Consider the following 24,485-nt stretch of genomic DNA (forward strand, 5'->3'; position numbering starts at 1 on the left):
GAATTATCCCCTTGGTTGCCCCTACGGGGGTACTAGCATTAGAGTTTACGCTAGCAAGTAATTGTTGCCCTTGGGCAAAAGGGTTAGTGAGAACAGCCTGGGAGCTAGACAAACCCTGCTACACTAATAAGCATTGAGCATCTTGGATCTTAGGGCAGAGATGAGTCAAATGATCTCCATTGCATAACTTGCATGGAAATTTTACCTTTTTCTTGGACTCTTTCTTACCCCCTCTAGCATCATTGTCGGGTTTGTTCACATTGCCCTTCCCATCCTGGTTCTTCTTCCTACCTCATCTTTTTTTCTTCCCATCATATTGTTGGTTTCCTTTGGGGTTGGAATTTTGGATGACGTTTATAGATATAGGTTGAGAAGGTGTAGATAAATATGGTGATGCCTGCATAGAAGAAGCAGTTTGTAAAGACAACTATTGCAATTGATTCAGCAGGTTAACCATGTTGACATCAATTGATCCGACTAGCCCGTCAGCGTGGGGACCTAGCTTTGGTTTGGCTATATCCTCCTTGGATCTAGGAGCATCAGGTAGAATTTTTTGAAGAGCCCCAAACTGAGAATAGATCAGTTCTAATTGTTGGGCCTTGAAAATAGCCTACTCTTCAGTGAAAACACTGGAGAGGGACACGTCCTTAGGGATCTCAAGTTGTAATGATTTAAGAAACCGTTCAAGAAGGAATTCTTGTAGGATATTGGCTTTGATGAGCCTCTTCCTTCTCCTCCATTCCTAGATATGATCCAAAATGTGAGTTCCCTGATCTTGTTGGAAATTAGCCAGAAGCTCAATTCCAACATCATATCGTACAAGCAATTGAAAATGGTTCAAAAAGATAGTAGCCAAATCACTGAAATTAGTAAAGGTGCCCCCTAGCAGTTCTATGTACCACTTAGCCGCATTTCCAGTTAGGGTACGTTGAAATAATCTCAACCTGATTGTTTCTGGGAAAACTAATGTCTATTCAGATCTACTAGTCCCACTAAGACAGGTAGCTATCTTAGAAACAAACAATTCAAAGTAACTTGTGCTTTCCTTTATGGAAGATAGATAACATAGAAGCAGAGAGCACCAACCTTAATCTTTCACTTGGCTCCTTGCTTGTTTCCTCTCTCCTTTGATAGAGCTTGCTACTCCTTTCTCACTTGTCCTGCTTCAAAGAACACCTGTAGAGGCAAAGCAACAAGAAACCATCAAAGCAGAGAGATATATGATACCATAAACAATGTAGAATCAGAAGTACATTAACCATACAATTGCATACACAAATACAAGATTCAAAAATACACAAGTATATGGAGGAAAACTCAAATAAATTTATTGATAGTAGAAGTAGAAGAGAGGATTACAACCCAGTTGTCTAATCCAACATCATCCTCCCAGCATGAAATCCCTCTTCACCTCATGAAAAACAAGATCACCCAACAATACAATGTCTCAAAGAGAACCCAATAGCACTTCCTTACAGATTACAAAATTCCAACCTCTGGATCTCTAGGATGAGGGATCCATATATAGATATTTGCAGGGGGGTGAGTCAGCTTCTAGGTTTTTGATTAGTGTCATTTCATTGATAGTTCTTGGTTCCACTTGCAGATTTCATGATCTCTTACTCATATCTGGGCGAATTCAGAGAGGCAAGTGTCATATGAGTAGTTTCTGGAAGATTCTCTGGGTTTCCACTTAGCCAACTGCCTTTGCCATTTGTCTACTCTCACCCATCACACCCTATAGAAGGCCTTTTCAGTATGCATTGCACCCCCCGTGTGTAATAGGTGAGATGCATTGCACCTTGATCAAGGAGCAGTCTGTAGGGGTCAGTTTTGACCAGTTCTGAGTAGTTTTCAGGTGGAACTTTTGGGAAATGATCTAATTAGCTGACCTTGATCCTTTAGAGTATGAAACAACACTTTTAGGGGTTTAATAGCCCTTGGTTTATCGACATATGTGATTGGGTTTGTAGTGCCAAAATATATCTATAACAGTTGCCCCTAAAGCATGAGGTCGTAAATCTTCTGATGTCGGGTGAAATGTTTTATCATGAGGTTCTGAGGTTATTCCGAACTGGAAGGCGACCTGTAATAAGATACAATACAATACATTATCTTCATAATATTTTCATGATCTAGCTGAGGCGGGTATTCCCATGATCAACTTTATAAATTCATTTTCATGTACATAGGACAGACAATCGTCTGCTGTTGCAGACTGGTGATTCTTGTAGATCCATCATCCTTAGCTTGGATGATCATCTGTGCAGCTATGGAGTACATTTGATGTCATTATTTTCCTGAATATATCGCACCCCGAATGGATGAAACTAGATCCAGGGTCTTCAAACTCATTCAATCTTTGCCCGATGTACAAGTCGATCCATGTGAAAAGATGTTCTGGAGTCAAACATGGAAAGACATCGCCTGATTACCAGCCAATGATGTAAGTTGTTAACAGGCACGAGAGGAATCACCGATAATGATAATCACCCTCAAGGTACTACAGTACAATTCACGTGAATATATGAGTCGATGTTGACCACCATGCAAAATCTTTCGGTCGAAGGCCATTGATGTAAACCTATCGCCAGAAGTGAGAAACTTGCCATTGAGGCATGCAAGCTTCAAAGTACTGAAAGGGTTGTTCCTAAGTCAACTTCTTGGATAATGAACTGATGTCGACAAGAAGTGACTCATCGTAGGAGGGCCTTAATGAATCCCACATCTACGACATGAAACGAAGCAAATGATTTTGTGGAGGTGAAAATGATTTGATGATACAAGGTTCAGGAATAGCGGTTATGAAAAATGGAGAGTGAAGGTATTGTAGTGGATGAGGTGTTAGGTAGGTTGGTGAATTCTCTGAGAAACTTCTCTTGAACATATCGGCGACACTGAAATGGATTGGTAGCGTTAACCCCAAAAATGGATGGTATGGAGGACCAATGGTGATGTGACTGGTGAACAGAATAACCCAACCCGACTCAATCATGGTGATGGAGTGAAAGTGTCATGTTCAAGAGCGACCTGCTACCAATGAAGTTCTTCAAGTTTTCTTCCCTTTTTCCCCAGTCATTGCTGACCAGTACCTCTTTATTTTTGTCAAGCTTGAGGAGGATAACATATGCTTGTTCTATAATTTTCCCTTCGGGCAAACCTGTTGCTATGTTTTAGCGAGCCTAGCGACAGTGAAACTCGCTCTTGTCCGGATGGACAAGTTTGTCGCTATTGTTTTAACGAGTTTAACGACAAAGATAACTCGGTCCTTTTCATGTTTAGAGAGTTTGAAAAGGGACAAAAAGGAAACTCCAGCAGTCCTTTTTCGTGGTATAATCCCTTAAGTCTGAAAAGGTATAAAATAATACGAAAGGGATGACTTTTCAATAGTTTTAGTGAGCTGAAAAAGACAAGCGCTCGATCTTTTTGTGGAATGATCCCTTAGCTCCAAAAAGATTAAAATGTAGAGGAGGGATGGTGCTTCCCTTTACTTTAACGAGCTGGAAAGGCCAATAGCTCGGCAATCTTTTTATATTTTACGAGTCTAAAAAGAGCTTAAAAAAGACTCATTTTTCGAGGAATGAGTGATGTTTTCTAGTAGCAGGTAAGTTTGGAACTTCTCAAGCACGACAGTGTAAAGAGGGTGGCTAACAGAATCACTCATTGCAACTTTTCATCAAAAGGGTAAACAATCAAGTGGAGGCATATGATCGGCTAAAAGAGTGGAGGTGACGGTAAGAACATGACTAAGGCTCAAAAGGTTGATAGCAATGCAATAACAAAGGTTATTTACCGAAGGTGGATTTATTTTTTAATGAGCTTGAATCTTTAGAAATTATGCTTAGTGCTAGGTTTATTTTTTAATGGGCTTGAACTTTGCGGAAACATTTCTCATTCCAGTCATCTTTAAGGATGTCTCTTATTAGTAGATTCATTTTTTAGTGAGCTTGCCCGGCGAAACTTTGCTCAGCGGCTTTTGTATGTAGGCTAGAAACAACCAACTACAAAACTAAGAGTTAATGAACCACTGAGGTTAGGTAGGATAGTTTCCTACAAAACATTTCCTTTGCTTTGCTGGGGTGTGTTAACAAAGGTGAACGGTGGATCAGACCAATCACCTAACCTAAGCAGTTGAACTAAAAGTTAGGCTAAAATACTACGGGGTTAAAGTTACGCTGGTTGCTTTTCACTTGCGTAAAAAAGGTTTTCATACCCCCAGGTAAAAAGAAAAGTAGAGTTTCCAGGTTACCATATGGTAGTCCTTGCATTTAAGCAAGATTGTTTCATCCGGAGAGCAGACAAAACACTTCCTTGGCTTTTTCCATCGAAATAGACAAAGGTGAATGGTGTGGGTTCGCACTTCTAATCACCTAACCTTCAAGGAGATCTTGTTTCATACTGATCCCATATCCTATATGGATGGGTGTTTCAGACCAATCATATAACCTACGATGAGGAGATCTTGTTCCAGACTGATCCCATATCCTACATGGACAGGTGTTTCAGACTGGTCATATATCCTACGAGGAAATCTATCTTTTCATCTGGGTTCGCCTGCCGAAGTAGACCAGGGTGCATGCCCCCTAGGTTTTGTTACATTCACCGAATCACTCACAGTAATTAGGTGGATGAATCAGAGGTTGAAGAGACATTCCTTATGCAAAGAGACCACTTAGGGATGGTGTTTGACTCATAGCCATGTTTGAACTAGGGAATGAAAGTTGGTCAACAAGTTGTACCATTCTGCCTTCATACGGGAAACACATCACTCGAAAGAGTGAGGAAACAATATCTCCCATGCTGTAAATGTAGTCATGCCCAAGGAGTAGATTGTAATCTAGGGGCCCTTGGACTACCATCACGTTCAAATGAACATTTTTCCTTCTCAAAGTTATAGGAAAATTTGAAAGGATCCCTAATGGTCGACTGGTTCCTTTATTGAAGCCTGACAAATTTCGATTCTCAGGCAGAAGCGATGGCAAACCAAGAACTTTCCAAGTAGTTGAGGAAAGGATACTCACGGAAGCCCCTTCATCTATGATAGTGCCAGCCATGATCATTCTGTAAACTTGTACTATGATTTGGAATGGTACATTAGATCGAAGGCGGGGTCCCACTAGTAGATTCCAATCAAAGGAAATGACTAGATTGCTTGGAGGAGGGACCAAATAAACGGCTAGATGAATCTCTTGAAATGGGGAACTTTCTTCCTATGGTAAAGGAACAAGTAGATTGCCCCCATGTTCATCAGACCCTGTGTTAACAAAAAGAATTCGAATGGTGTCGTTCTCATTCTCTTTGGAGACTGTATCATCTGAAGATGGACCTTCTGAAGGAAAGACTGGGTCGATTGCCATCTCGACCTGTTGAATTTGGTCTAGTGTGGACTTAGAGGGTTTATCTTCAATGATAGGAATTTCGATCGACAACAGAGGTATGTCAGTTAGATTTTCAACTAGCAATGGACTTGACAAGAGTTTCTTATATCTAGGCGGAAGTCACTGTGATGAAGCAGGATGGTTATCCAAGACACTTTTAGCATCATCCAGAAAAGGACAATGGTGGAGGGCATGATCGCCTTCACACAACCTACAAGGAAATCTAGATCTTCCTTTTTGTCCATTGACTTCATTTTCACTAGTCAATGGTGTACTCTCAACATGATCGACAAAGGTTGATGAAATCGGATGGTGCAATAAGGGAGACCAGTCTCTCAACATCCGCGGGATGCAAAGACAATCTCGATGATAATGGTTTCCTTTGCAAATTACGCATGGAGATCTGGGTTTGGAAGGTGCAGTGTGTGGATTTTCGTTGGACAATGCATGGTTTCCCCCTTCCGTGGCTGGCTTCTTCTTCTTCCTCTCCTTCCCTTTCTTCTTCTTCTCAGCTACTTGGTTTTTAGTATCACTATTTTCACCAAGCGAAGAGGAAGAAGGAGAGGGAGAAACAAATGAAGTAGAAGATGAGGGAGAAACTCTAGTATGATCTGGTTGTTGATTTGATCGCTGAGGAATTATGGTGTTTTGAAAGACAGAGGTTGAGAATAGCCATACTAGCAGGCCAATTGTGAGTCCTGGAAGGGACAATGTAGCCATATAAGGAGCACCAATATCTCCCCAAGAATAGAAAGGACAAGGATTTCCCCCAAGGAGAAATCCTTGATTGGTGGACTCCATTACCTCAACCTAAGATCAACAAAGGAACAAGGATTTTATTCCGAACTAAATGAATTTTATGACACTTTGACACAACTTATTTTTTCAATTTTTAAGAGTCGAGAAAAAGCTAAAGGTGACTCTAGTCACCTTCGATTTTTAATGAGCCTGAAGTGACAAGTGCTCAGATGGACCTTTTCTTTTAAGGAGTAGAAAAGGAAGGAAAGTGACTACTCTGGAAGTCTAGACAGAGGGATTACCAAACTAATCGCAAAACTGCAATATAAACCTTGGTGGTAAATTAAAGAGAAATTACCAAGGACTTTACGTACGGCAATCAAGCTTTCCGATGTTGTGTTCAATGCATTGTGATCGATAGGGCAGCAGACACGGCTTCCTAAGGATAAAGGATATCATCCTATCATGGTCTCCCAATATATACTCGATGGTACGGGGAGCACAAGTCCATACTAGCACTTGTCATATTAAAGAGGAGGAATCACCCAACCTTCGATGAAAACGATAGTTACCAGGTTTTACGACGTCGAAATACATCTCTAGCCTAGACTTCTAGATGTTGTGTGTTAGGTTCCAAAGCATTTTTATGATCATTGAGGTTTATTTTAGAGTTGATCTTTCTTAGAAGTTTGCTTTTCAAGGTTCACCGCGTGATGTAGATGTAAAATTCCTAAATATGCAATCTAAAATGATAAACAATCATTTGTTTTCTTTTAGCAATGAAAATCCTAGCTACTAAGGAAAGAAAAGTACAATTCTTTCAACAGAGAGCACACACTAAATGCACTTTCATAAATCATTTTCCACATGTAGTCTAAATGCAAATGCACATGGATGTATTTGTTTTTCCATTTCCTTAATGTATGAATACCACAAAGGAAAACTAAGTACAGATCTAAACTATTTTCTTCAAAGCAACACTTTAACAATTTCTTTTCAAAACGAAAGGAAGACTAAGACGACACTTTCAATTTCGAATGGAAAACTGTTTTTGACACTTCAAATATTGACAATTCAAATCAAATACAATGGCAAAAGTACAATCGACTATCTAAAAGAGGAAGACTTTACGACACTCTTTTTCTTGACTCAAAACGACAGTTACGACACTTTCGAATCAAAAGATGATAGTTCGATTAAGCTACTTTCTGCAAAGAAGGACTGTAAATGATGAAAAATACATAAAAAAACATTCACAATTCCTTATCAATGGAGGCTGAATAATGTAAAGGAAGAAGGCTTCAACAATGATATACTGATCATAGGTAGCAAAACCACTGAATAGAGCTGAAAACAATGAAGAAAAAACCAAATTCTAGAGAGGGAAACAGTCTCATTCAATCATCGCACCTGTCCTTAAGGGAAACAGGGATGCATCTCACCTGCAGCCCACGGGAGGTGCGATGCATCCAGACTGCCAATAAGAGACAGTGTGATAGACCAGGGACGAGACCGGGCTTGGTTTTCACTCACAATTTGTAGCTAAGTTCAGTGATTTAGGCCGAGCTTATGATGGATAGTAAACACAAAGTATAGGGGTATGATCTTATGAGGTTATTGAGCTACCACCAGGGAACTTAGGATGTTTGCAAGTTAGATGTTTAGTTCATAAACCGACCCGGAGATTGACTGAAGCAGTGTTGATCTACTTTGGAATTGCATAGCAAAAGCAGTTCGAAGGCTAGCTGGCTTAACTTCAGGCTCCGTGTGTAGTTTATAAAGAAAACAACAGTGACAAACAAACAAACTATTCGCTCCCCAGTGGAGTCACCATCTTGTTTCCAGGAAAACTAGTGTCTATTCAGACTTTCTAGTCCCACTAAGACAGGTAGCTATCTTAGAAACAAACAATTCAAATTAACTTGTGTTTTCCTTTATGGAAGATGATAAGAGAGAAGCAGAGAGCACAAACCTTAATCTTTCGCTTGGTTCCTTGCTTGTTTCCTCTCTCTTTTGATAGAGCTTGCTACTCCTTTCTCACTTGTCCTACTTCAAAGAACACCTATAGAGGCAAAGCAACAAGAAACCATCAAAGCATAGAGATTTATGATACCATAAACAATGTAGAATCAGAAGTACATTAACCATGCAATTTCATACACAAATACAAGATTCATAAGCACACAAGTATATGGAGGAAAACTCAAATAACTTTATTGATAGTAGAAGTAGAAGAGAGGATTACAATCTAGCTGTCTGATCTAGCATCATCCTTCCAGCATGAAAGCCCTCTTCACCTCATGAAAAGCAAGATCACCCAACAATACAATGTCTCAAAGAGAAACCAACATCACTTCCTTACAGATTACAAAGTTCCAGCCTTTAGATCTCTAGGATGAGGGATCCATATATAGATATTTTTAGGGGGGTGAGTCAGCTTTTAGCTTTTTGATTAGTGTCATTTCACTGATAGTTCTTGGTTCCACTTGGAGATTTCATGATCTCTTACTCATCCCTAGGCGAATTCAGAGAGGCAAGTGTCATATGAGTAGTTTCTAGAAGATTCTCTGGGTTTCCACCTATCCAATTGCCTCTGCCATTTGTCTACTCTCGCCTATCGCACCCTACAAAAGGCCTTTTCAGTATGCATCGCACCCCCCATGTGTAATAGGTGAGATGCATCTCACCTTGACCAAGGAGTAGTCTGTGTGGGTTAGTTTTTACCAGTTCTGAGTAGTTTTTCAGGTGGAACTTCTGGGAAATGATGTAATCAGCTGACCTTGATCCTTTAGGGTATGAAACAACACTTTTAGGGATTTAAGAGCCCTTGGTTTATCGACATATTTGATTAGGGTTGCAGTGCCCAAATATGTCTATAACACTGATTGAATCATCTACTAGGGAGGTGGACGAACACCATAAGTGGAAGGTGGTTGCGTGGTCACCTGGACCTTTACCAGTCTTCCCCTCGAATTTTGGGATATCTAAGGGAAGTTTGGTTTGGATCAGAGGCCAAACCAGGTTATACCTAATCGCATCATTGGTCAATTTAGAGAAATCTGGCAAGTTTAACGTTGCCAGAAAAGGAAATCGTGGCGGACCCTGAGCATTCCACCCAGTGTGGGTGGAACTCCCAATGTTCTGAAAAGAATGAACTGGATTTGTGGAGGCACCAAGTTGCCCGAAGTAACTCATAGACCCAACTGAACCATAAGGATCCCCTTGTGGTCCAGAAAAATTTGGAGTTTGACCAACTTCTGCCGAAAATCCTTCATAACTATTAAAGTTACCCCCTAAAGAAGTGTTAAATGGAGTAGAGAGCCCCTGATAAGGATTCCATGCATTGGCATAGGGATAATTTTTTTTAAATGAATTGACAGAAGAATATAGCATATTCCCTTCTTGGCTGAAATAATCTTGATTCTCGGCTCCTAACCCACTAACCGCAGGGTTTGTCCAAATTTGAAATAGATTATAAATTTGACCTGTAAATGAAAAAGACATTGATCCCATTTTTGGGTTGGAATGTGGTATATGACCACCCCTAAATGGGAAACCCTTGAAAGAAGTTAATCCACTTGCCATGAATGTGGAGGTAGCTGATGGAATACTCAACGGAACTGAAGGAATCACGCTGGTCGGCATTCCAAAAGGTAAAAAGCCAATACCAGAGGCAACAGCTTGAAAACTTCCACTCGATGATGGAATGGAAGTAGAACCAAATATAACAGTGCTAGGAGTAACAGAAGGTATACAAGTTTTTCCTCTTCCTTATACAGATACAAGAGTATGCATACTCGTAGCACTTGTTATGGATGCCATGCTTCTAGCAGTGGTCATCGAAGGAATAGATTGATGTAAACCTGGGCTCAAAGTCCTACTGGTCGAAGTTCTGACGTATAATAAAACTTCTGGATGATTGGGAGGAAGAGGAGAATTAGGAGTCGCAACAGACTCAGGAAGCTCTTCAACCTCAATATTATCTTCCAACTAGAAGAGGACTCGAGAAAGAACTGGAGTGTTCCTCTCTAACTCTCTACTTGTACCAGGTCTATCTTGTGAATCAATGACTCCAACCAGAGGATCAATCTCTGATGCGCCTACTGCCACTGGTTGAAAACCACTGGTAGTATTGCTCCTACGCCTTCAAGGAGAAGGCTCAAGACTCGTAGGTGATAGCCCATGAAGTTTCCTAGACCGACGAGGTGGTCGATCAGCCACTTTGAATCAATTTTTAGAAATCTACTTAAAGACTCAAAAAAGTTGTAAAGCTACGCCAACTAGGAGAAAGGATAACTCTCTAAAAGTCCCTAAAGATACAATCAATCAAACAACTTTCAAGTATTTATGCTTTGGGTGATTAGGACCGGACATCAAAATACAAGAAAGCCAAAATCAAGGACCTTTTGAAAATAGACTAGGGTAATTACGCCCCAGGCCAATTAGCGAAGGTATCAAAAGCATTTACGTTGACCTCCACACAATAGCCTTTGTTGGTGCAAGCACCCAAGCTTCACAAGGGTACCCTCCAGAAGTACTGCTGAACATGATGCAACGTCAGCCTCAGGTGCCATGGGATTCCCCTATGTGATTCCTAGGAAAGGAAACTATGGATACCAACTCGTATCAAAAGCTGAGCGGAATAGTCGTGACGGGGGATCCAACAAGTAGGAGACGGGGTATCTCTCTTCCTTGTCTTCACTATCCCTCGTGCTTAACTCCTAGTCATGGAGCTTTCCCGGTCTTTCTAATAATACTGGGTTTCACTCTTTATTCAACTTCTACATTTGTAATTTGAGCAGCCTTGGAGAGTTAACTCTCCTCTCACCTAATCCAAGGCCCTAATGAACCTAAACTTGTTAGTGTTTTTTAATAAGAACAATAAAAGTTCTAGTTCATTTTATTAATCACTTGATTTTATATAGTTGTTCTTTAAGTCAGGGGGAAATACGAGAGTGAAACTGATGATGTTTTTATGATGCAAAAGAAACCAATAGAAAACTAACTATATGAATGTAGTCATTTTCTTTGATGAAGAGTGATCGCTACTTGGGTTCTACGAAAACCTATATATAAGCAAAATATTTTCCTTTTCTTTTCTGAAAAAATCCACACACACCCAAAAACTAAAAAGACTAAGAATGCCTTAAAATGCAAGATAACCTAATGCAAGTTACAATGATGATGCAAGATCCTAAACAACACTCATAAGCAAATGCCACTCTTTATAGAGACAAGAAGGTAACTTAAAACTGAAGAGGGAAAAAATTTGAACACAAATCTCTCTTCAAAGTAAGCGGAACAAATTGCAAAAGATCACAATTTGCTTTTCAACAATAAAACAAAAGAAACCATAAACCAAAAACTTGGAAGAAAAAAAAGCAATGTTTTTTGAGCTTTTTCTTTTAAGGAAACAAAAACAACTTTTTGAGGTCTCAAAAGTACCACAAAAACTCAAAAGATCAATAAATAAGGACAAGGAGTCTTTCAATCTCGCAAGTTATAAACTCGAAAATGAATAAAACTTGAGCAAGGAAGACTGCAAACTTGCACAAACTGATCCAACTAGCAGCAAGATATTTCGACAAACTAACAAAAATGCCAAGAAAGAAATACTTTCAAACATGTCAAAAATACTCTCAAAAAAGCAAGAAAAGAAACAAGGCCACCAAACAAGGGAAAGCAAAGCAAGGGACTTCAAATCCGCACTGGAAACAAAATTGAAAACAATTTCCTGTTCTAGAAGACCAGAACAACCAAGAACTTCAGAACGAAGCCTTGAACCCCAAGATACAAACTGTAAACTTGCTTAAGAAGCAATCCATGGCCAAATCGTTTCAGTGAGAAGGAGATTTTGAAAAAGAAATCTTGCAGGAAAATTGAATTCTCCAGACAGCAGATGACCATACAACATAAATGACCAGGTAGTAGACCTAACTGGGTAGAAAGATTTGAAAAAACAATCCAAAAAATTACATAGGCCACTGTGTAAAGACACAGAAGCGTGCACATGTGTTTCTAATACAGGAAACTCACGTATACGCAAATCTGCTTTAAAGAAACCTACGTGTATATGCTACTTTAGTCAAAGAAAATAGCGTATACAAAGATTTATTAGGAAAAACAAAAATCAAGGTCTGATCAAGAAGATCATACTTGATGCCTGGGACACTAATGGACCAAACAATATTGTAAAATCAAGCAATCAAGAAACTGAACCATGATTGAGAACAAACAACCCAAATGAGGAATAACAAGATTGTTATCCCTAGTGGAGTCGCCAATTTTTTTGCGGGTAAGCCACACAAGGTCTTTGGGTTGAGAACCCCAATAGAGCAGAGGGCAAACCACAACAAGAAATGCTCAAGAAATCAACTAAAATGCTTATTCTATTAAACTATGTAGGAGTGTCCTTACTTGAATGTCCTTCATTTGGGTAGATTCCGGAGGGTGAAAACCCTTATCTTCTCCCGATTTTCTTGAAACCTGAAAATTATTCAAATGGAACATACACAACAGTAGAAACATAAAGCATGTTCATGATATTAACTTTAAATCATATAAATGAATGACTAATTATACATCAATATAAGATTCATAAATGAATTACAACATAACTTGATGTATAAACATATTTAACAACATATTTAATATCGGAAACAGAACAACGTTCCTTTTATTGAAGTTAGCTACAAGTAAAGTGGAGAAATATGATCTAAGTCCTTCTCTGGCTCCAAGCAGAACCGTCCTCCAGATCTATCCTTTCCCGACCTTCAACAATCTTCCTCCATCACCAATACAAGGATATCTCAAACAAGATGAAGGATATCTATAACAAGGAAACAAGGGTTTCCTTAAGCTTTAGGGAGTGCATGAGGCACAGGGATTCGTCAGACTAAATCAGGGATAATCTCACTATAGTATCAATATCTCATATCTTCTCCCTTAAGGCCTTCCAATGAAGGTTTATTTATACTTCTCCAAATTAGTTTTTTAGTTGGGAAACAGTTGGGCCACGGGCAATAGGAGGTAAGTAACAGGTAAAACCTGTGAACTCCGCCTGAAATTAAGCAAGTTTAATTTTTTTAAGTGTTTTAACATATGTAGCAGGTTGGGTATATGCTAACTTGTGTGTACACGCTTTTATCATAGGGAAAAGTAGCGTATAGGGAATAAAACACTTTTTTTTATATTATGAACCAAGTCTGGAAGGAAGGGTTGCCCTATGCCATAATCAGAGCATCAGATCTACCAAGAGTGGTAAATGGTGCTATAACATAAGGTCACAAGCATGACATAGCAATCAACATGCCGAAGACGACAGTTGGTCAAACAAGCGAAAAGGAAGCAAGACATGTAGAGGAAACACATGAAATGACTTTTGTGTTTGCAGACATGCATGCTACTCAAGAAATGATGATATGACAATGAAAAGCAGTCCTGAAAACTCAACTAAGAGATGTACTTTGAAAGGTGTTCTTTACTTACCATACTTACCCTCGAGATGATCATGCATCCAATAGAGTTTGCATGCGGTCCTAATATTTTTCCATCACTTAGTCTCTTGGTCCTTCTCCTCAACTCCTTGGGGGTGATCTTAGCATGTCACCTTTTCATCTACTCATTGAGAGATAGATCATGCAGTTTCAGTGAACAGTGACTATTGCCGAGATGAGGCCTTGAGAGGCCCATCTCTGTAGTTTCTGAATGCAAGACAAATAGGGCAACTTGGACAACACTGCGTAATTTTAAGGCACGGGACACTATTGTGGGTTGGGGTCCTGGGAGGACACCTCTACGCAGTTTTTGAGTGCGGTGCAGTCTAAGAGGAAATACTGCATAGTTTCTAGATGCAAGGCACTATTGCGGGATGGGTTATGAGAGGAAACATATGCGCAGTTTTAGGTTGCAAGGTGGACTGATCAGTTGAGGGAAAATATTACACAGTTTCTAGAGACATTGGGTTCTGGCTAGGGGAAGGACACTGGAGGAAACCACTATGCAGTTTTGGATGCTAAGGGAGGTTGGGATCTCTGTGCACTATGCATTTCCAACAGGAAAGGGAGAAATATTGAGGGTTGCAGAAGCAAAGTGCACAGTTCCAGGAAGCTGGATGAGGCTAGGTTTCTCAAGAAATGGCTAAGGGTGAGATCAATGACACATATGTAAACAGTGATAGGACTCGACTATGATCACACATGAACACTTAGTAATACAACATAGACCATCTAGATTGTATGAAACATACTCTGCTTGATGCAACAACCTTTGTGACAAGATTGCATGAAGTGAGTGTGAAACATGTCTACGTGACGATAACAACTCATGCACACATGCTTTCCCTTGAAGCAAAACAACATCCCCTTTACATGACAAACAACAATCCCTATGCCCAAAGATGACACATGTTTCATAAAGATGAGAACATGAACAACTCTTAAAATCAAGGAGGGGAGCTTGAGATCAACAGCTTACCAATAAGTGACCAAGGAACGATTGATTGCAGGATCCAAAGTAGGCTTCAAAATTTGCATGCGAGCCAAAATTTTGGAGGGTGGTTGTAGCCTCTACAACATTAGCAACACACTAGTAGAACTCCAGCTCTCTGTATGGACCTTATTTCATGAAAAGCAAGTCTAACCCTTCTAGAAGTATTGTTCAATTCTTTGATCGTGATGGCTTCTGCACCAGCTTATATGAGAGATGTAGTCCTTACCATTCTCTTGAGCAGTGAACACACATTCCAAGCCAATTCAGCTTAGTTGTTTCGATTAGGGATGAGAGGTATATTGATGCACAAGTAATATAACTGACAGAGTTTAATTTTCATCTCTGGTGTTGCTCCACTACCAGTAGGCCTGGAAAGTACCCTGACAGAGTCACGTGGGAACACAAGAATCGCTCTGCTACCAGCAAGCCTAGTCAGTACCCTGGCGTAGTTACTTCTATCACCTCTCTGTCCAAAAAGCCTTTCTCTTCTTTCACCTTATTCATTTTTTCATTTTTTTCAAAGAGCTTTGCAAAGGCACTTATTTATTTTAGAGGCAGAAGAGGGATCGCAACTTATTGAGAGCAGAACAGGTTGTTCCTTCAGAGAAGTATATTATATATACCTCTGACATACTTGTTAAGGTTTCCCCCTTCAACTTACTCTACTTGACTGAGATAACAAGGGTAACCCAAAATAACCTATTAGAGTAGGCGATACTAGTTAACAGTGCAAGCATTGTATTTTCACTAAGACTCACTCTAAAAAGAACGTATTTTCCATCAAGGCATCATCGAATGAAGACAACAACCTCTTCATAAAGAGAGAGGACAACAGATAACCAGATGTTGATAGTTGTACAAGTCCTCTTATATTTTCCTGGCTTGTCTCGAGAGCCAAACACGGTTTCATGAGAGGCTAACCTATGGGTACAAGAAAAAAAAGAAAGAAAAAGAAAAAACTAAAGTAAAGTGAAAGCAAACAAATAAGAAAAGAAAGCAAGAAAAAAAACCAAACCAAGTAAGCAAGCAAAGCAAACATGAAAACCAAAAAGTAAAGAAAAGCAAGAAAGCAAAGACTACTCCTACTCGTATGCTAAATAGTGCATGGGCCTATTCATGTAAAGTGATATTTCCAATGCAACCAACAACACATTGGCTAGAACATGTTGGCAAAGGCATGGTAAACGAGAAATATATGCATGTAAACTAGTGAACAAGAAAGATAGATCAACGAAGGCCAACACGCTTTGAGTTCTAAAGTGTTAGCAAAAAAGAAAAGAGTGAATGCAGAAGACAAACTTTCTACGGACGTACCATGGTGTTACGACATAATGCATGTAGATGGTAAACATACACACTCTTTGGACTGTGACATATGAGAAAACATGAGAAAGAAAGACAACTTATGATTTGCAAGCGTGCTCTTTGTGTAAGATTCCTCCAAGGCATGATCGGTGGGATCATGTGATTCAGGTGGAGTTAGATTGATCTTCAATGCGAAGCAGAGAGTAATGAGGAGCCTTGGGTGTTTCAAAAATTTTATGGTCGGTAGTCGAACTAACCTCAGGACAGTGAGGGCCTACCATAACCATCAGCTCAGGCTTAAGTGCCTCAACATCATGTGAGGTTTCCACTTCGTCAATAAATAGTTCGTCGGAGGTCAGTGGCTTAGAAATATTAACAACGAGTGAATCAACATCGTGATCAAATGAAGAAGTACAAAGATCACGAAAACCATGATCAGAAAATTCAAGATGTTCGTCGGCATCCTCATGATTTGATGAATCATGCAGAGGGGTAGATGAGAAACAAGGAAGTTGACCCTTTGTGTTTTAAAAAATGGCAGATGACAGATGGGATGGATTTTCATAGGAAGATGTGTCCTCTCTGTAATGTAATAACAGGTTGACATCCGATGTATCCTATGGATGATCGGAAGTAGAAACATCCAGAGATGAGTTTTCACAGGGAAAATCAAAAGTGGTAAAATCAAAAGAGATGTCAAGATAGAGCGGATGAGGGATGGATGGAAGGGAGTCATCCTTCACCGTAGGTTCTTCTTCAAATTCCTGCACACACTTATCATGAATGATAGCACAGGTTGGTTGCACAACACCAATTCCATCGACAACTTGATCCTCATGAACACAAGATGTGGAGTCCAGAATGGGAGAACAAAACACAGTACAATCTGGAGGATCAATGGAACGTGGGGACAAAGGTTGAGGGAAATAGTCCACATGACAACCGGCAGGCTTGCAAGCCAAATCTCTGTAGACATTGAGAGTAGGTGGGGTGGGATGATGTGACAGTTCAATAGATGTGAGCACAGCTTCTCCCACCTTGCACTGTGGAGCTAGAGTTGTTTGATAAGAAGAGAACAAATAGTCACTTGTGACAGTGACCTTGTCCATCTTAGATTTGGCAACTCTAACATCGAGGTATGCTAGGAGGTATTCAAATGATTCTAAGAATTGTGGATTTTTGGATATGTGAAGAAGATACTTAAATGTTCCATTGAGGAATTCCCAATAAATTTCATTTTCAGGAAATCGGTATGACATATTACAAAGGTGTCTGTGAAATTGCTCAACAGATTCATCAGGTGCTTTGTGTAATTACAGAGTTTATTTATTGAGTGCTTTACAATCAAAATTATTGAAAGCATAGGCTATATCTGCAATCAGGTGAGAGAAAGAGTGAATAGATTTCTTGGGCAGCATGGCACACCATAGCAGTGGGTGCCTTCGAAGCATGAATGTGAACAATGTGCAGGATATTATAACAAATTAATAAAACAAATTAATAAATCAAATTAATATTAATACAAATTAATATTATTCATATAATATTAATAAATCAAGTTAATATTCTAGAATTAATATTTCCCTAGGTTTAAATTAATTTCATATTAGAGTTAAAATTAATTTCATTTAGATCTAGGTATAAATTAATTTCATATTAGAGTTAATTTTAATTTCATTTAGTTCTAGGTATAAATTAATTTCATTTTAGAGTTATCATTAATTTCATTTAGATCTAGGTTTAAAATTAATAAAACAAAGTTATATTATAACAAATTAATAAAGCAAATTAATAAAACAAATTAATAATATTAGAACAAATTAATACTATATATTAAATCAAATTAATATTAAAACAAATTAAAATTATATTATATAATATATTAATAAAAAAAACTAATAAATAAAAAATTTTAAAAAGCAAATTAATTTTAGATTATATAAAATTAATTAATATTAATTTTTATAAAATAAATTAAAATTAAAATTAATCAAAAATCATTTCATCCGGCAAGTTTGTCATGTTTTATCCTCATCACTATTTATTATTTCTTTGTTGCTCTTCTGTCATCATCATTCTCGTATCCTGATGATGGATCCCATTTGGGATTTGAAACGTTGGTACAAAAAAGTTAAAACTGTGGATTCTCCGGTCATTGATCCAAAAGATTCAAGCCACAGATCTCTCAAATCCATGTAATCTTATCGGATTTCATGCCTTTCATAGGAACCTGCGCAGGTAAATATGTGTCTAAGCAATGCTGCTCCACCTTCACCACTGTATGTGTTATGAGACAAGTCATTCCAGAGCTTCTATGAGATTTTAAAGTCCTGTCCATAAGACATACATTTCAAAAGACGAATTGTACAGTTAGTGATGATAAATGAGTGGAGATTCAAAACAGATTTTGAGGGCTCAACTGGTCATCTAGCCTTCCTTCTAACGCCAAAAATATTGAATGGTGCTAGATCCGCCAACATTCAGGGGTTCTCCCCGGTATGAAGTCCCAACTAGACCTCACACCATTTTTTGTAGGAGTCCCATCCAGTATGATGGCCCAGTTGCCATTATCTGAAAGATATGCTCTAGCTCTTGCTTCTTAGCACATGAGAGTGATATACTTGGTCTTCAAAAAGTGAGGTATGTGTGCCTGGTGAGTGCTTAGTGTAACTTGTGTCTAATTTCCTTCACTACAGAGGGGGAGGGTGAAAGTGAGTCTCTGGTCGAGAGGGAGTAGTCCCAACTCAGGTAGAGACACACACAACACAACAGGATCTGCACAACCTCCGGTGGAGTAGTCCACACGGATGCGGCAGTCACAAACACTAAGGTAAATGAATAGCACGTACAACACCCAATGGAGTAGTCCACACAGATGCGACAATCATTATAACAAATATACAAGAATGAATCTATCTAGCAGCTGACAGAGTAGTCCACACGGATGAGATAGCAATAGCAACCATTATAACACATCTTCAACAATATACGCATTAGAATAATCGAAGTAGTTCAACTATCCTAGTACAAGTTAAGCAAACATGCATTACAAGAGTTTAAAGAATAGTCTTACAAACGAATACAACGCATGCATGAAAATGTGCTTGCCTATGACATGCTTCTGAATTAAGAGAAAGTTCCAAGACATGTTTGTACACCATACATCACTAGCACCAGTAGTGGAGAGTTAGAGCCACTGCTCGCTCCTCAAAGAAAATATTACACACTCTCAAGGATATGTGGGAGTAGCCAATGTGAAAAGTCCATTGTTGTACAAATGAGGGGGTATGTATGGACAAGGGTGAAACTGACCCTTGTGACTGTTCAACTTCCCTCATGAATGTTCAACTTACATGACTCTTTGACTTCATCCGTGGGTCTCTTGGACTTCCAGGTTACATTACATTGATTACAACAAGTATGGCCCATAGTAGTGATGTGGCCGAGACAACTCATGACACAACTCAACATGACACTACTAGTATGGATATGCTGGATGTGTTGTTTGTGTCAAGTTGTTGTGCTGTTGAGTGATGAGTGTGCTCTCGTTGTATCATATCTTCACCTCTGCATGACGAAGCATGCAGGGTCTTTGATGGTCTTGGTGTTCGCTTGATAGTTCATGCATGTGCATGTGTCTTCTTCACTTGCTACTTGGTACGCTTCGTATGTTCATCCAACTGCAAGCAAGTCTTCTAGCATGCACTCCTTGTTCATCATGTTCGTCATCATGCCATGTCTCATCCATGTACATCTTTCTGTGATCACTCATGATGAGACAACATCAAATCTAGAAATACCTTAGTCTACCATGATGCATTGTCTTTCGTTTCCAGGTGCAGGTGACTAAGAGAGAGGACAAGACTCTGAAACAGTGTAGAGAACATGTTAGGCTGGGATACGAGGCTTCAGGAGCATTGGCAGTAAAAATTGTGCAGTTTCCTAGAGGAGTCCGAGATTGGGCTGTGGGAGCTTGCTGGTCAGAACTGGACAGTTCTGGGAGGAAGTCAAGCAAGACATGACTGCGCAGTTTTTGGGCTAAGTGGAATGTTGGGTAGCAGGTGAATTTTCAATGAGAACTGCACAATTTTCAAGAGGAGTGGAAAGTAGGCTAGTAGGGAGACTGCTTAGTGGAACTGCATAATTTCTGGGATAGTTCAATGATAGGAAGCAAGTGCCTACCTCTCATGTTTGTGCAGTTTTTGCAAGCAGTGTAGGTAAGAAAGTTAGACAATTACTGTGCAGTTTTGGAGATGAGTGCAGCCCTGGGTCATAGCTGAAGTCAAATTTTTTTGTTGACGAGTGGGAGGCTTGATGGATAGGCTTGCAGTAATTGCAGACTGAAATGGATTCTTGGGAAACTTCTGTGTTGTTTTGGGTGATAGTCAGCTGGCTTGATTCTAGAACTGTGTAGTACAGACTACCTGAAGGACGACCTCAAGCTCTGTGTAGTTCTAGGAAACAATGCAAGGCCACTAAGGGCTGAGACTATGCAGTGCATCTCATTGGAGGTTTGGTTGATGGAGGGTGGTTCGGTCAATAGATCTTTGTTAGAACAACTAAGTGAGTGAGGGAGTGAACTCATGTATACATGACCTTGCGAACACACTCAACCTGACTCGACAACAAGACATCTGAAACCAACAAGACAACATATGCTCAGCATGACCCTCTTCGAGACTGTCTAATGGTGAAAGCGACAAGTGTGACACTTGGGACAGACCTTCGAACGACCGTGACGACACTTGCGCGATAGTGCTTAAAACATTTTGTGTGAGTGCAACAGGTGTTTATATAGTCGAAACAAGTAATGCACACAAAGGAAAACCTTCAATATCACCCAAACAAGGTCGCAAGCATGACATAGAAATCAACATGCCAAAGATGACAATTGGTCAAACAAGCAAAAAGGAAGAAAGACATGTAGAGGAAACACATGAAATGACTTTTGTGTTTGCACACATGCATGTTACTGAAGACATGATGATATGACAATGACAAGAAGTCTTGCAAACTCAACTAAGAGATGTACTTCGAAAGGTGTTCTTTACTTACCATACTTACCCTCAAGATGATCATGCATCTGATAGAGTTTTCATGTGGTCCTAATATTTTGCCATCACTTAGTCTCTTGGTCCTTCTCCTTAACTCCTTGGGGGTGATCTTAGCATGTCACCTTTTCCAACAATCACTGAAAGATAGATCACACACTTTCAGCGGGCAGTGGTTGCTACCAGGATGAGGCCTTGGGATGCCCATCTGTACAGTTTCTGAATGCGAGACAGATAGGGAAGCTTGGCAAACATTACGTAGTTTTAAGACATAGGACATTGTTGTGGGATGGGGTCCTGGGAGGACACTTATGCACATTTTTTTAGTGCAATGCAGGCTAAGAGGCAATATTGCGCAGTTTTTGGATGCAAGGCACTGCTATGGGGTGGGTTCTAGGAGGACACATGTGTAGTTTTAGGTTGCAAGGCGCACTAAGAAGCTAAGGGACAATACTGTGCAGTTTCTGGAGATAGCGGGTTCTAACTGGGGGAAGGACATTGGAGGAAACCACTATGCATTTTTGGATGCCAAGGGAGGTTGGGGTCTCTGTGCAGTTTCCATTTCCATCAGGCAAGGGAGAAAGGTTGAGGGTTGGAGAAGCAAAGTGCATAGTTACGGGAAGCTAGATGAGGCTAGGTTTCTTGGGAAATGGCTAAGTGTGAGATCAATGGCACAAATGTAAATAGTGATAGGACTTAACTATGATGAGACATGAACACTTAGTGATACAACGTAGACCATCCAGAATGTATAAAATATACTCTACTTGATGCAATAACCTTCATGAAAAGAGTGCATGCAGTGAGTGTGAAACATGTCTATGTGATGATAACAACTCATGCATGCATGCTTTCCCTTGAAGAAAAACAACATCCCCTTTTCATGACAAACAACAATCCCTATGTGATCCGAATTTAAATAGGAATGCAAAAAATTACATATATAACCATAAATACAAAGATGCAGTAGAAATAACACTTCATTTCATTAATATGAAATACTGAAATATGCTTACAAACAGAATGGAAATAAGACTAGCTCAGGTGATGGTAGCTTATCTCTAACAAGAGATGTGGCAGCTACATGCCTCTGAACTATGTTACAATGAGGCTCAAGGGCCTTTTTATTATTGAACAATAAGGGTGAACCCTAAACAACCAAAACCCTAACCTGAGGAGATGTAACACCAAGAATTTATGGGCCCCGTTGGAGTGAGTTGGACAGCCAACTTCCCAGGGTCACAACTTGGTCATATTATATCCATTTGATGCACATGATAACTCGTTGGAAAGATCTCTCCGAGGACTATGACGAAAAAGACAACTTTAGAAACAAAATAATTAGTGGTAGATTGCCAAAAAAACATCGTTTAGGGCCTCAAAACGGCTCCGGAAGTTTAGGACCCGAAAAAACTTCTAAAAATAATAAATTGTGCTACAATTAAGGAAACTGAAAAACTGAAAGAAACAATGGTGTGGGTCCAAGTGGAATTGGCGAGTGGCCACCAATATCCACTTGGATCACTATGACCAAAGATGACACATGTTGCATAAAGATGAGAGCATGGACAACTCTTAAGATCAAGGAGGGGAGCGTGAGATCATCAACTTACCAACAAGTGACCAAGGAATGATCAATTACAGGATCCAAGGTAGGCTCTGAAATTTTCATGTGAGACAGAATTTTGGAGGGTGGTTTTAGCCGCTAAAATGCTCCACAACATCAATTTATGCACACATTGTTGTATATTACAGAATAGCATTCAAAGAATCCTGTATTTTACATATTAACATCAGATACCACTTTATATGGTACAACAAAGGACATTCCTGTTTATGGAAGAGCACTACCAGAATTATGGCATGTTTGATTACATTAATAAATTATCTACAAAGTGGATGGATCTTATGATGAGTAGGCTGCCAGATGGACACTTTTCACTCTGGAAAGACAAGCTTAGGCTTGTGGTCTCCCTGAGTAAGAGGGAGTAAGAACAGTTAAATATTTTCTTCATCAAGATATGCAAGAAGCAGAGGATTGCTAAGTGTTTCTAAGATCTCTGTTGTAAATTAGTATGTCTATAGAAAGTTGTGTAAACATCTATATGTTATCTGGTGGAGCTATGAGGCTTCCATTGATGATTTGGTTAGAAATATCATCACCTAGATCTAGTCTTGATTTTCAGAAAGCAGCCTGGCTCTATCCCCTATATGAAGGGATCTTTGGTTAAGATGGAACATTGAGCTATGGGAGCTCCTGAAGACTTGGGGTACTTATTGAGCTATGAGCGACCATAGGGTGAGTGGTTCACCTTCCCCTATGGGTGCACGGTGTACAGGGTGAGTGGTTTACCTCCCCCTGTGATAGATGAAATGTGTTTAGAGTCAGTGGTTCACCTTCCCATATGATTGATAACACATGTGTCTAGGGTGAGTGGTTCACATTTCCCTATTGTTGATGACATATGCATAGGATGAGTCATTCACCTTCTCCTATGGCCTATGAGCAAGATGAGTGGTTCACCTTCTCTTACGGATATCCCGGTGAGATATGCGTTCAAGCATCTGCATGTGGAAGTGTTGGTGGGACGTGGTTCATCCTTTCCCCACATGTAGGATGCTCATTCCCTATGATCAATGGTTGACATGTCGATGGGACGTGGTTCATCTTTTCCCCATGAGTAGGATCCTTCCTATGATTGATTGGTTGGCATGCATGCATGAAGTGGTTCATCCTTTCTTTACTCTCTGTGATTTTCATGTGCGTAGGATGTGGTTTATCCTTTCCCTACGATGATTGTCATATGGGATTGTAGGATTTGGCTTGCCTTTTCCTTACAATGGTTGTGACATGTGACTATAGGATGTGGTTCATCCTTTCCCTACATGTGGTTATGACATGTGTTTGTAGGATGTGGTTTCTCCTTTTCCTGTGTGTGGTTGTGAGCAGGATGCGATATATTCTTTCCCTGTTGGTGTTCCTACATTATCCTACCGATGTAGTCTGGTACACATGGGAAGTACCTCTCACCTGGATAATGAGTTGGGAAATGTGGATAGGAACCTTAGCATTACCGATGGACGCATCGTGTACTGCCACACTTTCTATGTCTAGGATGAATGATGTTTCTTCAACTTGATCACATGGGATCAAGTCTCGATTATGTGGACTGACTTTTGTCGATGGAGATTTGCAAGGTCTTGTGATTTACTCTCAGTAAATTCTTATGCATTATCTATATCAATGTTTAGCAGAGTTGACACAAGATGCAAAGATGGTGCATAATGACAGGATGGCATGATAATAAATCGATTGATAGGTGGAATTATCCCTAGTTGAGAGGGAGTGTTAAAATTGGAAACTATGGCAAAATACCACTATGGGCAGGTCTTTTGAAGAAGATAGTTATGGCATTGAATTCCTCTTTTCGAGAGGACCAAAATTGACCTATAGATTTTCAAATTTGGATAAGGATAAATGGGTTTTTGAGTTTATGTTCTCTCACATGTAGATTATCAAGGT

The sequence above is a fragment of the Pinus tabuliformis genome, chromosome J, assembly GCF_031772625.1.
Source record: "Pinus tabuliformis cultivar Carrire ecotype Pingquan chromosome J, CPIR1, whole genome shotgun sequence".
In the NCBI taxonomy this organism is placed as follows: domain Eukaryota; kingdom Viridiplantae; phylum Streptophyta; class Pinopsida; order Pinales; family Pinaceae; genus Pinus; species Pinus tabuliformis.